Source organism: Leptodactylus fuscus, chromosome 2 (genome assembly GCF_031893055.1).
Source record: "Leptodactylus fuscus isolate aLepFus1 chromosome 2, aLepFus1.hap2, whole genome shotgun sequence".
In the NCBI taxonomy this organism is placed as follows: domain Eukaryota; kingdom Metazoa; phylum Chordata; class Amphibia; order Anura; family Leptodactylidae; genus Leptodactylus; species Leptodactylus fuscus.
The window spans coordinates 181,178,680-181,190,728 of NC_134266.1; positions in this window are offsets into that span (position 1 = coordinate 181,178,680).

The window sequence follows — 12,049 nt, forward strand, 5'->3', positions numbered from 1 at the left end:
GCTGATTGGCCGAATTCCGTACTCTGGCCAATCAGTGCTGGCCAATGCATTCTATTAGCTTGATGAAGCAGAGTGTGCACAAGGGTTCAAGCGCACCCTCGGCTCTGATGTAGCAGAGCCGAGGCTGCACAAGGGTTCAAGCGCACCCTCGGCTCTGATGTAGGAGAGCCGAGGGTGCACTTGAACCCTTGTGCACCCTCAGCTCTGCTACATCAGAGCCGAGGGTGCGCTTGAACCCTTGTGCACACTCTGCTTCATCAAGCTAATAGAATGCATTGGCCAGCGCTGATTGGCCAATGTATTCTATTAGCCTGATGAAGTAGAGCTGAATGTGTGTGCTAAGCACACACATTCAGCTCTACTTCATCGGGCTAATAGAATGCATTGGCCAGCGCTGATTGGCCAGAGTACGGAACTCGACCAATCAGCGCTGGCTCTGCTGGAGGAGGCGGAGTCTAAGATCGCTCCACACCAGTCTCCATTCAGGTCCGACCTTAGACTCCGCCTCCTCCGGCAGAGCCAGCGCTGATTGGCCGAATTCCGTACTCTGGCCAATCAGCACTGGCTAATGCATTGTATTGGCTTGATGAAGCAGTGCTGAATGTGTGTGCTTAGCACACACATTCAGCTCTACTTCATCGGGCTAATAGAATGCATTGGCCAATCAGCGCTGGCCAATGCATTCTATTAGCGTGAACTGAGTTTGCACAGGGGTTCTAGTGCACCCTCGGCTCTGCTACATCAGATTGCTACATCTGATGTAGCAGTGCCGAGTGTGCATCAGATGTGTAGTTGAGCAAAACTGACTCAGCACTGCTAAGTCTGCATTCGCATAGGAATGCATTGGCCAGCCTTCGGCCAATCAGCGCTGGCTCTGCCGGAGGAGGCGGAGTCTAAGGTCGGACCTGAATGGAGACTGGTGTGGAGCGATCTTAGACTCCGCCTCCTCCAGCAGAGCCAGCGCTGATTGGCCGAATTCCGTACTCTGGCCAATCAGCACTGGCTAATGCATTGTATTGGCTTGATGAAGCAGTGCTGAATGTGTGTGCTTAGCACACACATTCAGCTCTACTTCATCGGGCTAATAGAATGCATTGGCCAGCGCTGATTGGCCGAATTCCGTACTCTGGCCAATCAGCACTGGCTAATGCATTGTATTGGCTTGATGAAGCAGTGCTGAGTGTGCATCAGATGTGTAGTTGAGCAAAACTGACTCAGCACTGCTAAGTCTGCATTCGCATAGGAATGCATTGGCCAGCCTTCGGCCAATCAGCGCTGGCTCTGCCGGAGGAGGCGGAGTCTAAGGTCGGACCTGAATGGAGACTGGTGTGGAGCTATCTTAGACTCCGCCTCCTCCAGCAGAGCCAGCGCTGATTGGTCGAGTTCCGTACTCTGGCCAATCAGCACTGGCTAATGCATTGTATTGGCTTGATGAAGCAGTGCTGAATGTGTGTGCTTAGCACACACATTCAGCTCTACTTCATCGGGCTAATAGAATGCATTGGCCAATCAGCGCTGGCCAATGCATTCTATTAGCGTGAACTGAGTTTGCACAGGAGTTCTAGTGCACCCTCGGCTCTGCTACATCAGATTGCTACATCTGATGTAGCAGTGCCGAGTGTGCATCAGATGTGTAGTTGAGCAAAACTGACTCAGCACTGCTAAGTCTGCATTCGCATAGGAATGCATTGGCCAGCCTTCGGCCAATCAGCGCTGGCTCTGCCGGAGGAGGCGGAGTCTAAGGTCGGACCTGAATGGAGACTGGTGTGGAGCGATCTTAGACTCCGCCTCCTCCAGCAGAGCCAGCGCTGATTGGCCGAATTCCGTACTCTGGCCAATCAGCACTGGCTAATGCATTGTATTGGCTTGATGAAGCAGTGCTGAATGTGTGTGCTTAGCACACACATTCAGCTCTACTTCATCGGGCTAATAGAATGCATTGGCCAATCAGCGCTGGCCAATGCATTCTATTAGCGTGAACTGAGTTTGCACAGGGGTTCTAGTGCACCCTCGGCTCTGCTACATCAGATTGCTACATCTGATGTAGCAGTGCCGAGTGTGCATCAGATGTGTAGTTGAGCAAAACTGACTCAGCACTGCTAAGTCTGCATTCGCATAGGAATGCATTGGCCAGCCTTCGGCCAATCAGCGCTGGCTCTGCCGGAGGAGGCGGAGTCTAAGGTCGGACCTGAATGGAGACTGGTGTGGAGCTATCTTAGACTCCGCCTCCTCCAGCAGAGCCAGCGCTGATTGGTCGAGTTCCGTACTCTGGCCAATCAGCACTGGCCAATGCATTTCTATGGGGAAAAGTTAGCTTGCGAAAATCGCAAACTGACAGGGATTTCCATGAAATAAAGTGACTTTTATGCCCCCAGACATGCTTCCCCTGCTGTCCCAGTGTCATTCCAGGGTGTTGGTATCATTTCCTGGGGTGTCATAGTGGACTTGGTGACCCTCCAGACACGAATTTGGGTTTCCCCCTTAACGAGTTTATGTTCCCCATAGACTATAATGGGGTTCGAAACCCATTCGAACACTCGAACAGTGAGCGGCTGTTCGAATCGAATTTCGAACCTCGAACATTTTAGTGTTCGCTCATCTCTAGTAATTATCCTTCTATGTAGAGAATGGCAACAATGAGGACAGTTACAACCGATGTAAAGAAAAGGTCTAACTTTACAAGAGAGAGGTTTGGGGAATGAATCACAAGTGACTTTATTGCACTGAAAGACTAGTCCACAATAACACAGCAATAGCAGAGAGCTGTAAATAAAAGCTCTTTGGACTTACAATCATGTGCGTAGTACGTACGCCTGTTATATAATTCTAAATGTAAAAGGAGACGCTATGGTCCTTTCATGCACATTTAATTGAAGCTTCCGTTATTTTGCAGCTTTACAATATTTTTCTTTTACAGAAATATACAAATCTTTTCAGTCTGTTACACTGTATGCTCCTGAAAGATAGAAAATACCTTTAAAAGTCTAATTGGTTTTATTATAGAAATTATAATGTTCAGGATTTTATTAGAAGTAAATAGAAATAATATATAATATAAATTTAATGTTATGCCAAAATAAAAGGTTTATTTTATTTTATTTAATGGAATACGCTTGTGGATATTGTGAATATTTTGTCTGAACGACCAATCATATATCTTCAAAATCAAATGACATTATGAATTTTCGAGTGTACCTATAATTTGTCAGTTTCAAAATGTTTTCCCCAAATTTTGCCACATTCACACTAATTACATATATTTAAGACTGTAGTAAAAATATACTAATCTTTATGTAGACATTAGTCATAGAATATAGATATTAGTTATAGAATGCATAGACAGCGGAAGGTCACCTAACAGGAAAGGTGCAGAGGCTGTAGTGTATTAATACCAATTACAAGGGGCCACACGGTGGCTCAGTGGTTAGCACTGGTGGGCAAAAAAACCATCTGCAAGGAGTTTGTATGTTCTCCCCATGTTTGCATGGATTTCCATCCCATATTCCAAAAACATACTGATAGGGAAAAATGTACATTGTGAGCTCTATGTGGGGCTCACAATCTACATTAAAAAAAAAAAATACCAATTACATAGTATGCCAACTCCCAACTCTGGTCATAAGAAAGTTGTTCTATATTAAGGCTATGGTCCCATATCGAGGAAAACCTACCTGCAATTTTATATTAGTTTTAGGTGCAAATACAGGCTTTTCTAAAAGTAATTTACATTTGTCACAAAGTTACATGAAGGTGGACATGTCTATTGATTACCCATTCAGACACAAGTAATCTTCAGGTTGTCTACTTTCAAGAAATATATAGGGTTTAGGGGTGCACCTGCTTTCACGGTGTGTAATCTCTACATTTTTTGGGTTGATAACTTTTAGAGATGAGTGAGTAGTATTCAGTCGAGTAGGTATTCGATCGAATACTACGGTATTCCAAATACTCGTACTCGATCGAGTACCACTCGCTATTCGAATGGAGAAGTTCGATGCAGAATTGATTGGCCGAATGCTATACAGTCGGCCAATCAACGCTGGTTCTTCTCCTACCTTTAGAAGTCTTCTCCGTGCAGCTTCCCCGCAACATCTTCCGGCTCTGAATTCACTCTGCCAGGCATCGGGCCTGGGCAGAGCCGACTGCACATGCCCCCGCTACAAGAAAATGGCCGCTTTGACTGTAAGCGGCCATTTTCTTGTAGTGCGGGCATGCGCAGTCGGCTCTGCCCAGGCCCGATGCCTGGCAGAAATATATAGAAAGCAATAGAACCGCACACTACAAAACAAAGAGGTATGGGTGCTAGCAGACAAAGAGTCCTGCGACTCACCTACAGTATAGATAAATGCTGCTGCACACCGTATGAAGGTGAAAAAGTGAAAAATTTATTGGTACATATACGCCATGAATTGGTTTGTAAAGCATAAAGAAAGCACTAGATCATTGTAGTAAACATAACGTTTCGGTCATTTTAGACCTTCCTCAGATAAGATCTAGAAACAAGCAGAGTGCGCCATGATTCCTCTGCGCACTCTGCTTGTTTCTAGATCTTATCTGAGGCAGGTCTAAAATGACCGAAACGTTATGTTTACTACAATGATCTAGTGCTTTCTTTATGCTTTACAAACCAATTCATGGCGCATATGTACCAATAAATTTTTCACTTTTTCACCTTCATACGGTGTGCAGCAGCATTTATCTATACGATGCCTGGCAGAGTGAATTCAAAGCCGGAAGATGCCTCGCGGACGCTGCACGGAGAAGACTTCTCGGAGGATCCAGCCCGACCCTCACTCGTGGACTTGGTAAGTGTAATTTGATCGATTGTTGCCTACCCCTGAAACGAGTTTTTTCCCCCCATAGACTATAATAGGATTCGATATTCGATTCGAGTAGTTGAATATTGAGCGGCTACTCGAAACGAATATCGAATATCGAACATTTTACTGTTCGCTCATCTCTAATAACTTTTATAAATTCTTTAACATTTCCAGCTTGAGACTCAGTTCCCACATCCCGCAGAAAAAAGCGCTACAGGAAAAACTGCAGCAGCAACGCATTGCAGTTTTTCTTAAAGCGCTTTTCACAGAAAGTCAGCAGAGGTTTCCTCTGTCGACTTTCTGCTTCAGTTATACCTATAGGGAAACCACCAGCATTTCCATAGGTATAATTGACATGCTGCAATTTCCAAAAATGTGTATTTTCCTGCAAAGTGGGGACGAGATTCGCTAGAAACCCATCCACTTTGCTGTGACTGCAAAACAGCAGTTTTTTACAAAGCTGATTTTTTTCTTTCCAGTTCTGGGGATTTTATGAAGATATGTGCATGCAGGTGTAGTTCTAAGTGATATGAATGAACTCTGCATATGTTGAACTCTTATTTTTAGGAGGTTTGGTGCACCAAACATTTCGTTTGGTTTACACTATTCACAACTAATATAAATGTATATACACATACACTTTGAATCAAAATTGCTTGAAGGTGCCTGCTCGTGTACAATGCCAAATGGCATCTTGACATTGCTGCATGTATCTACTTTCAGAAAATATAGGTATGTGAATTAATATGATTTTGTAATGTTGTCATTTATTTTATAGTTTTATTTCTACATTTCTAAAGTGCAAAAATTCTCTTAGAGCAAAAGGGCTAAATGTTTATGTTCACATTTTAGTTAAATTTTTCAGTTTATATATAGATAAAATCTGCATATTTTGTGACTACATTAGATTGCTCTTGATCTTGGTCATGATAAAGAGGTTTTTTTGACAGACCTTTAAATGTTTATCCATTTTCTAATACTGATCTCCAGCGCCTAATATCTCCAAATTCTTTATAACTATTCTGTTGCCTCTTCAACTTTATTGGGAACTGATAGAGTAGGTCCCAATGGTACTTTGTTCATACTCTTAAGTGACTGGTATACAATGCTATGACGAGACTGAAATTCTTCTCCCCATACCTCAGCTAATCGTGGGTTGGCCTGAACCATAGCCCTCCCTAAAGAAAGGGTGTACCTCCATCCTCAGTGAAACATCCCTAACATAAGGATGTACAGGGGATTTGTAGCTCTACAAGGGGTTAATACCACAGATGAATGGGCCTAATCAACAGGGAGTCTCGAGCCATGGAATCAGCAGCTGAATCTGCGACAAGATCAAGCAGGACACTGATTTTATCTGGGACACAGGGCCGACTCCAGGTTTTTATGGCCCCTTGTGGAAGAAGCGGGGGACACTGCGCGCTACTGCGGGCGACCGAAGTGAGTGACGTCACGCAGGAACGCGGCGTCACCTACGCCATACCTCCCAAGTTTTGAAGAGCAGAAAGAGGGAGAAAATGTGTGCAAATTGAGATCTGCCCACTTTTATGTTGACTCCACCCATTGTCATTAATTTTTCATGTGCTCCCACACAGTATAATCCTCCTACAGTCACCTATAAATTATATGCCCCCCTCCATCTCTCCCCCAGTTTCATATACACACTTCCTCTGCCCCAGTTTCATGTCCCCCTTCCATCTCTGTCCCCAGTTTCATGCCGTTCTCCCCCCTTCATCTGTCCCAGTCTCATGCCGTTCTCCCCCCTTCATCTGCCCCAGTGTCTTGCCGTTCTCCCCCCCTTCATCTGCCCCAGTGTCATGCTATTCCCCCCTTCATTTTCCCCAGTGTCAAGCCATTCTCCCCCCTTCATCTGCCCCAGTGTTATGCCGTTCTCCCCCCCTTCATCTGCCCCAGTGTCATGCCGTCCCCCCCTTCATCTGCCCCAGTGTCATGCCATTCCCTCCCCTTTATCTGCTCCAGTGTCATGCCGTTCTCCCTCCCCCTTCATTTGCCCCAGTTTCATGGGCCCCCGTCATTATGTTCCACCTTAATGTTTAACACAAAACAAACAAACACTTACACTCACCTTCCAACGCTCCCCCGCCGCTCTCTCACTCCACTCACATACTTGTAGGCCTGATTTGACGTCATCACATCGCGTCTACAAATGCAGAAGCCGGACTGCAGTGTTAAAGCAGGAGCTGAGCTGTGACAGCTCCTGCTTTAATTGCCTATGTATTCAGCTCATCGGTGTCCGTCGGACGCCAATGAGCTGAGATCGGGACAGGCAAGTGCTGGGGCAGGCAAGTGTCGGGGGGCCCCCCAAAGGCTTTGTGGGCCCCGGCACTTGCCCGTCCATGCCGTGTGCCGATGTCGGCCCTGCTGGGACAGATTATTGTTGTCCTGTGTCAGATTTGCCTCTCTGTATATCCAATTTCAACTGTGTTGGATATTTACTATGGAGTTGTTTTTAACTCTTTAATGTTTGGGATCATGTATTGCATATACTAAATACAAGATTTGCACTTTCTCGGGGTGTTAGGGGGCACATGTAGATGTAATATCTGTCACTAATGCTATCTGTTTCATCCCATGTATGGAGTGCGTTTTTATCTTATATTACACGTACCATATATTACTGTTTGAGGGTGTGATTCATAATAGCACTATAGATGAGTATACACACATGGACAAATTTGTCCTGTATAATGCATTTCCTTTACATTTATGATATTTATCCCTTTATTTTTGGTATTTATATACCGATTAGGGTTTGGGATTATTCGGTCTTTTTACTTTATTGATATTAAAAGTTAAGTTTTAGCCTGATTTAGGACTCTAGTTCCTTTTTTGTGACTCCATTTTTGATAGATGGAACAGTCCCTCTGTGATAGTACTTTCATGTGTACCTTGTATAGCTGTACAAAACCTCCAAAATGCTGAACTGTTGCTTTAAGTGAAATGTGCCTAATTGGAAGTTTTTAATATAATAAACTTACTTTTTTATTTTTCCTTTCCCATATGAGATCTGACCACTTCTTCTGTGCTTAGTGTGAGGTCATCTTAGTGCCTCTCTCTATTTCTTTGCTTTCTCTCACATTTGTAGTGTGAAGGTAAACCATATGTTCCTATTTTTATATATCTCTTATACTGCTTAAGAAATTATATTTTTCTCTATGCAAGCTTATTATACCTTATATATATTAAGATGGCGCCTGTATCCAGTACCGCACCCAGAGGCTGACGCACACGATCGTCATGTGGTTTACAAGAAAGACAGTATCATTTTTCTGGAAATCGAAACCTAAGAAGACGTTGAAACTTAAGAGCCAATGACTGATCGCCAGTGTATTCGGATACAAGACATATATGCTTACAGACTGCCGTTATCTTATCTTTCTTGCATTCCTATATAAGATTTGTGACTTTCTCAATAAACCTCAGTACTGTGTGAGCAGGCACAGCACCTTGTTGCATGGACTGGGATTAACACTGACTTCTGTGTCGGAATTCATTCTAGTCAGCGCGCACATGCATGATTGATTTGGAGCAGGTGACTGACCACTGGAAGTGACCCGTATTCTGGCGGAGGTCATTACCTCAACAGTAGTAATACTTTACCCACTGTAATACATAGTAAGGGTTGGTTCACATCTACGTCCGGTCTCCATATGGGAATTCTGTTTTCCTCTCCGCATAAAAAATGGGGTATCTCACATATTCTCCACAGCTGAACGGAAACCATGTGGACGCCATTATAGTCTATGGAGTTGGTGGGTTTCCTAAGGTAACCGCTTTTTTATGCAGATTAGGTTTCACCATATTGGAGTCCTGCAGGTGGATTTTACATGGCAGCTGAATCTCAAATCAGACACATGAAGGACATAGTAAGTGGCTTAGTTTCTAACACTGCAAAAATTAAAACTGGAAGAATATTATAAAGTTTTTATTTTTTCATCTTTTATAACTTTACCCCTTTTTTCTCTTAATGAGGACCTTTCATCACTTGGGGCATATGCGGTTTTATATAACACTAGAAAGCCAACAGTGCGCTAAATTCAGGAAGGGCGTGAGGAAGGACTGACTGTCAGGAATGCCCTTCTGACGGTGAAGAGCTATGGTATCGGCACCGATAGCTCTTCACCCGGGGCACAGATCAGGAAAGCCGACAGTGTGCTGAATTCAGTGCAATGTCGGCTTTCTAGCGGTATATAAAACCGCATTTGCCCCAAGTGTTAAAAGGATCTCTTTAATGTGAAAATCATTTAATCCCTTCAATAAGTTAGAATTGAAACTGCATTGGATAGTGTTGTGAATGTGTGTGGCACATGTAACTTAGTCAAACAGTACAATACACATCCTTCAAACCATTTTAGTTTTCACTTTTAAAAATATAGTAGCAAATCCAGATGATTATTAGTCTACATAAAATCCATCATAACTTTTCAAGATTATAATAAGTATATTATTTTTAATAAATAAGAGAAAATATTACTCCTTCAAATTAATTACAGTACAATTAGCAAGCAATTCAGTAATGAGGCCTGCCAAGCTGGCAAGCTTAAGAATAACTGATGTTGGCCCCTATCCATCAGCTGGAAGTATATTAGTACTAATTTCATAACATTTTAATTCCTTAAACAAACATGCTGAAAATAAACTGTACATTGTAACAATAGGCTTAGACAGATTTCCAGGTTGTCTCTTGAGAAAACTAAATCTTTGCACTACAGTTTCATTTCCTCCTATTTTAAGCATAGGTGAGTATAAGTGATGAAGTGTGAATTAGTTTTTAATAGCAACTTAAAGGGATTTTCCAGGTTAAAAATATTGATGTCCTATACTAAGGATAGGTCATCAATTTCAGAAGGGGTTTGACTACCAATAGCAGCTGGTTCATAGAGAATGGAGCAGGAAGCAGACAGTTCCATTCTCAGTGTAGTAGCTGAATTGAGTCACTGGAGCTTACCTTCCATTTAAGTGAATGGGACCTGATCTGCAGTAGCCTGATCCAACTATTACAACGAATATGGACCTGTCTGCTGCCTGCTCCATTTTCTGTTTCCTGATTGGTGGGGGTACCAGGTGTTACACCCACACCAAGCTCATAATGATTGAACATATACTTAGGATAGGACTTCAATATTTTTATTGCAGCAAATGCTATTAAAGGCTTTTTCCCTCTATTAAAAGTGATGTTATATTGCTGGTGGAACCTCTCTGGATGAATAGGGACCCCCATAGTGGCTAGTGGTGGTGGTGGGGGGGAATGGTGGCAACATCCTTTGTAAGTTAGTTTATTTAATATGTGTTTTATTTAGTTGGTTTTAGGTTTAGGTTGTGTTATTTGGTTTTTGCATACCGCATTTTACCCTCCCCCGTTCTGTTTCACAATAACTTCAGTACTTCAGTTACTTTAGTTTTATGATTTGGGTTTAGTCTAAGCTTTCATTAAAGCGGATGTATTATTATTTTTTGTTTGGTTTCTGTACAGTAGAAATAGTATCATTTTGACAATCAACATGTTGCAAACACTAGTATTAAGTATTAACTTTTGTGAATTAGCAAATTCTCAACTGAAGTTGGCAACTTGTACATGGTAATACATAAAGTTGGAGGATCCGATTGAGAACTATTGAGAGCTAATTGGAGACAAGGTCTTCCTCCGGGTACTCCAGGTTCCTCCCACACTCCAAAGGCATACTGGTATGGAATATAGATTGTGAGCCCTATATGGGACAGTGACTGTCAATGTCTGTAAAGCGCTGCAGGATATAATGTCGCTATATAAGTAAGCATAATAAATAAATAATAAGGTCTGAGGAGAGTTGCACCACAGACCCAACAAATTTCTGGAGGCATTGTCAGTTCGTGCACACAACATTCTCATAATGGAGCTTATTAAGGAATCTGATGAATAATTATTGATAAATATGCAGGGCAATCAGGTGTCCAAAATAATGCAGTGGCATTTCTGGCAAGAAACAAGGACTCTTGAAGGAAGATTCTAACATGAAGTGGATGTGGCCATTTGTCCTCTGGCAACAGTCCCAGGAGACACATTTCTATTTACACATTTTTCCATATACAGACATGTGCTGAAAGAGAGACAGTTCCTAACCTTCCTGCTTCTGTGTTTGGACGACCAGAGGCTACTTTATGCCTGCACATTTGGCACACTCCAACATATTTGCTGTGTTTTGATGCAGATATAAAGTTTCACATGGGAGAGGCCACCACAAGTACTTGACACATGTGACTGAGTCTCCTGGCAGAATCTGGGGATTGCATTTTCTTTAACCAACCCGTCACCTATTCCAACAAGTAGCAGCCAATATTCTATTCACCAATTCAGGACACGCTGCACAATATGTAAATGAAACATTTTCAAAAATATCATAAATAGGGCCTGTGAAAAGTATATACCATATGTGATAGTAGAAACCAAGGAGGCTAACTAAAACAGTAAGGGATGCAATTACAGTGTTTCATATACTGAAAAAGAAGGTAGTGATACAACTTTTAAAATCTATAAAGCTATAAGTAAATTGTGTAGAAGACAAAGGCAGCAAAGCTCAAGGCAGAGAGAATAATTGCCAAGGAAAGTAAAAATAATTCAAACTTATTTTTCAACAATTCTGAATAACAAGCTAAAAACTGACAATGTGGACTATCTAAAAAAACAAATCTGGGTGTAATGGTGGAGGAGGATGAGAAAAAGACTAATCTGTTAAATGCCTTCTTCTGTACTGTATGTGCACAGGAAAATACCATAACCAATGATGAGAATAGGACTGATGTAAATTCTCTACTAAATTACACCTGTTTAACCCAGAGAAAGAGAGAGAGAGAGAGAGAGAGAGCAATGACGCCTTCAAATATTAACATAGACAAATCACTGGGTCCAGATGGCAAACAACCTGAGTTTTGAGGATATGATGAATAGAGATGAGCGAACACTAAAATGTTCGAGGTTCGAAATTCGATTCGAACAGCCGCTCACTGTTCGAGTGTTCGAATGGGTTTCGAACCCCATTATAGTCTATGGGGAACATAAACTCGTTAAGGGGGAAACCCAAATTCGTGTCTGGAGGGTCACCAAGTCCACTATGACACCCCAGGAAATGATACCAACACCCTGGAATGACACTGGGACAGCAGCGGAAGCATGTCTGGGGGCATAAAAGTCACTTTATTTCATGGAAATCCCTGTCAGTTTGCGATTTTCG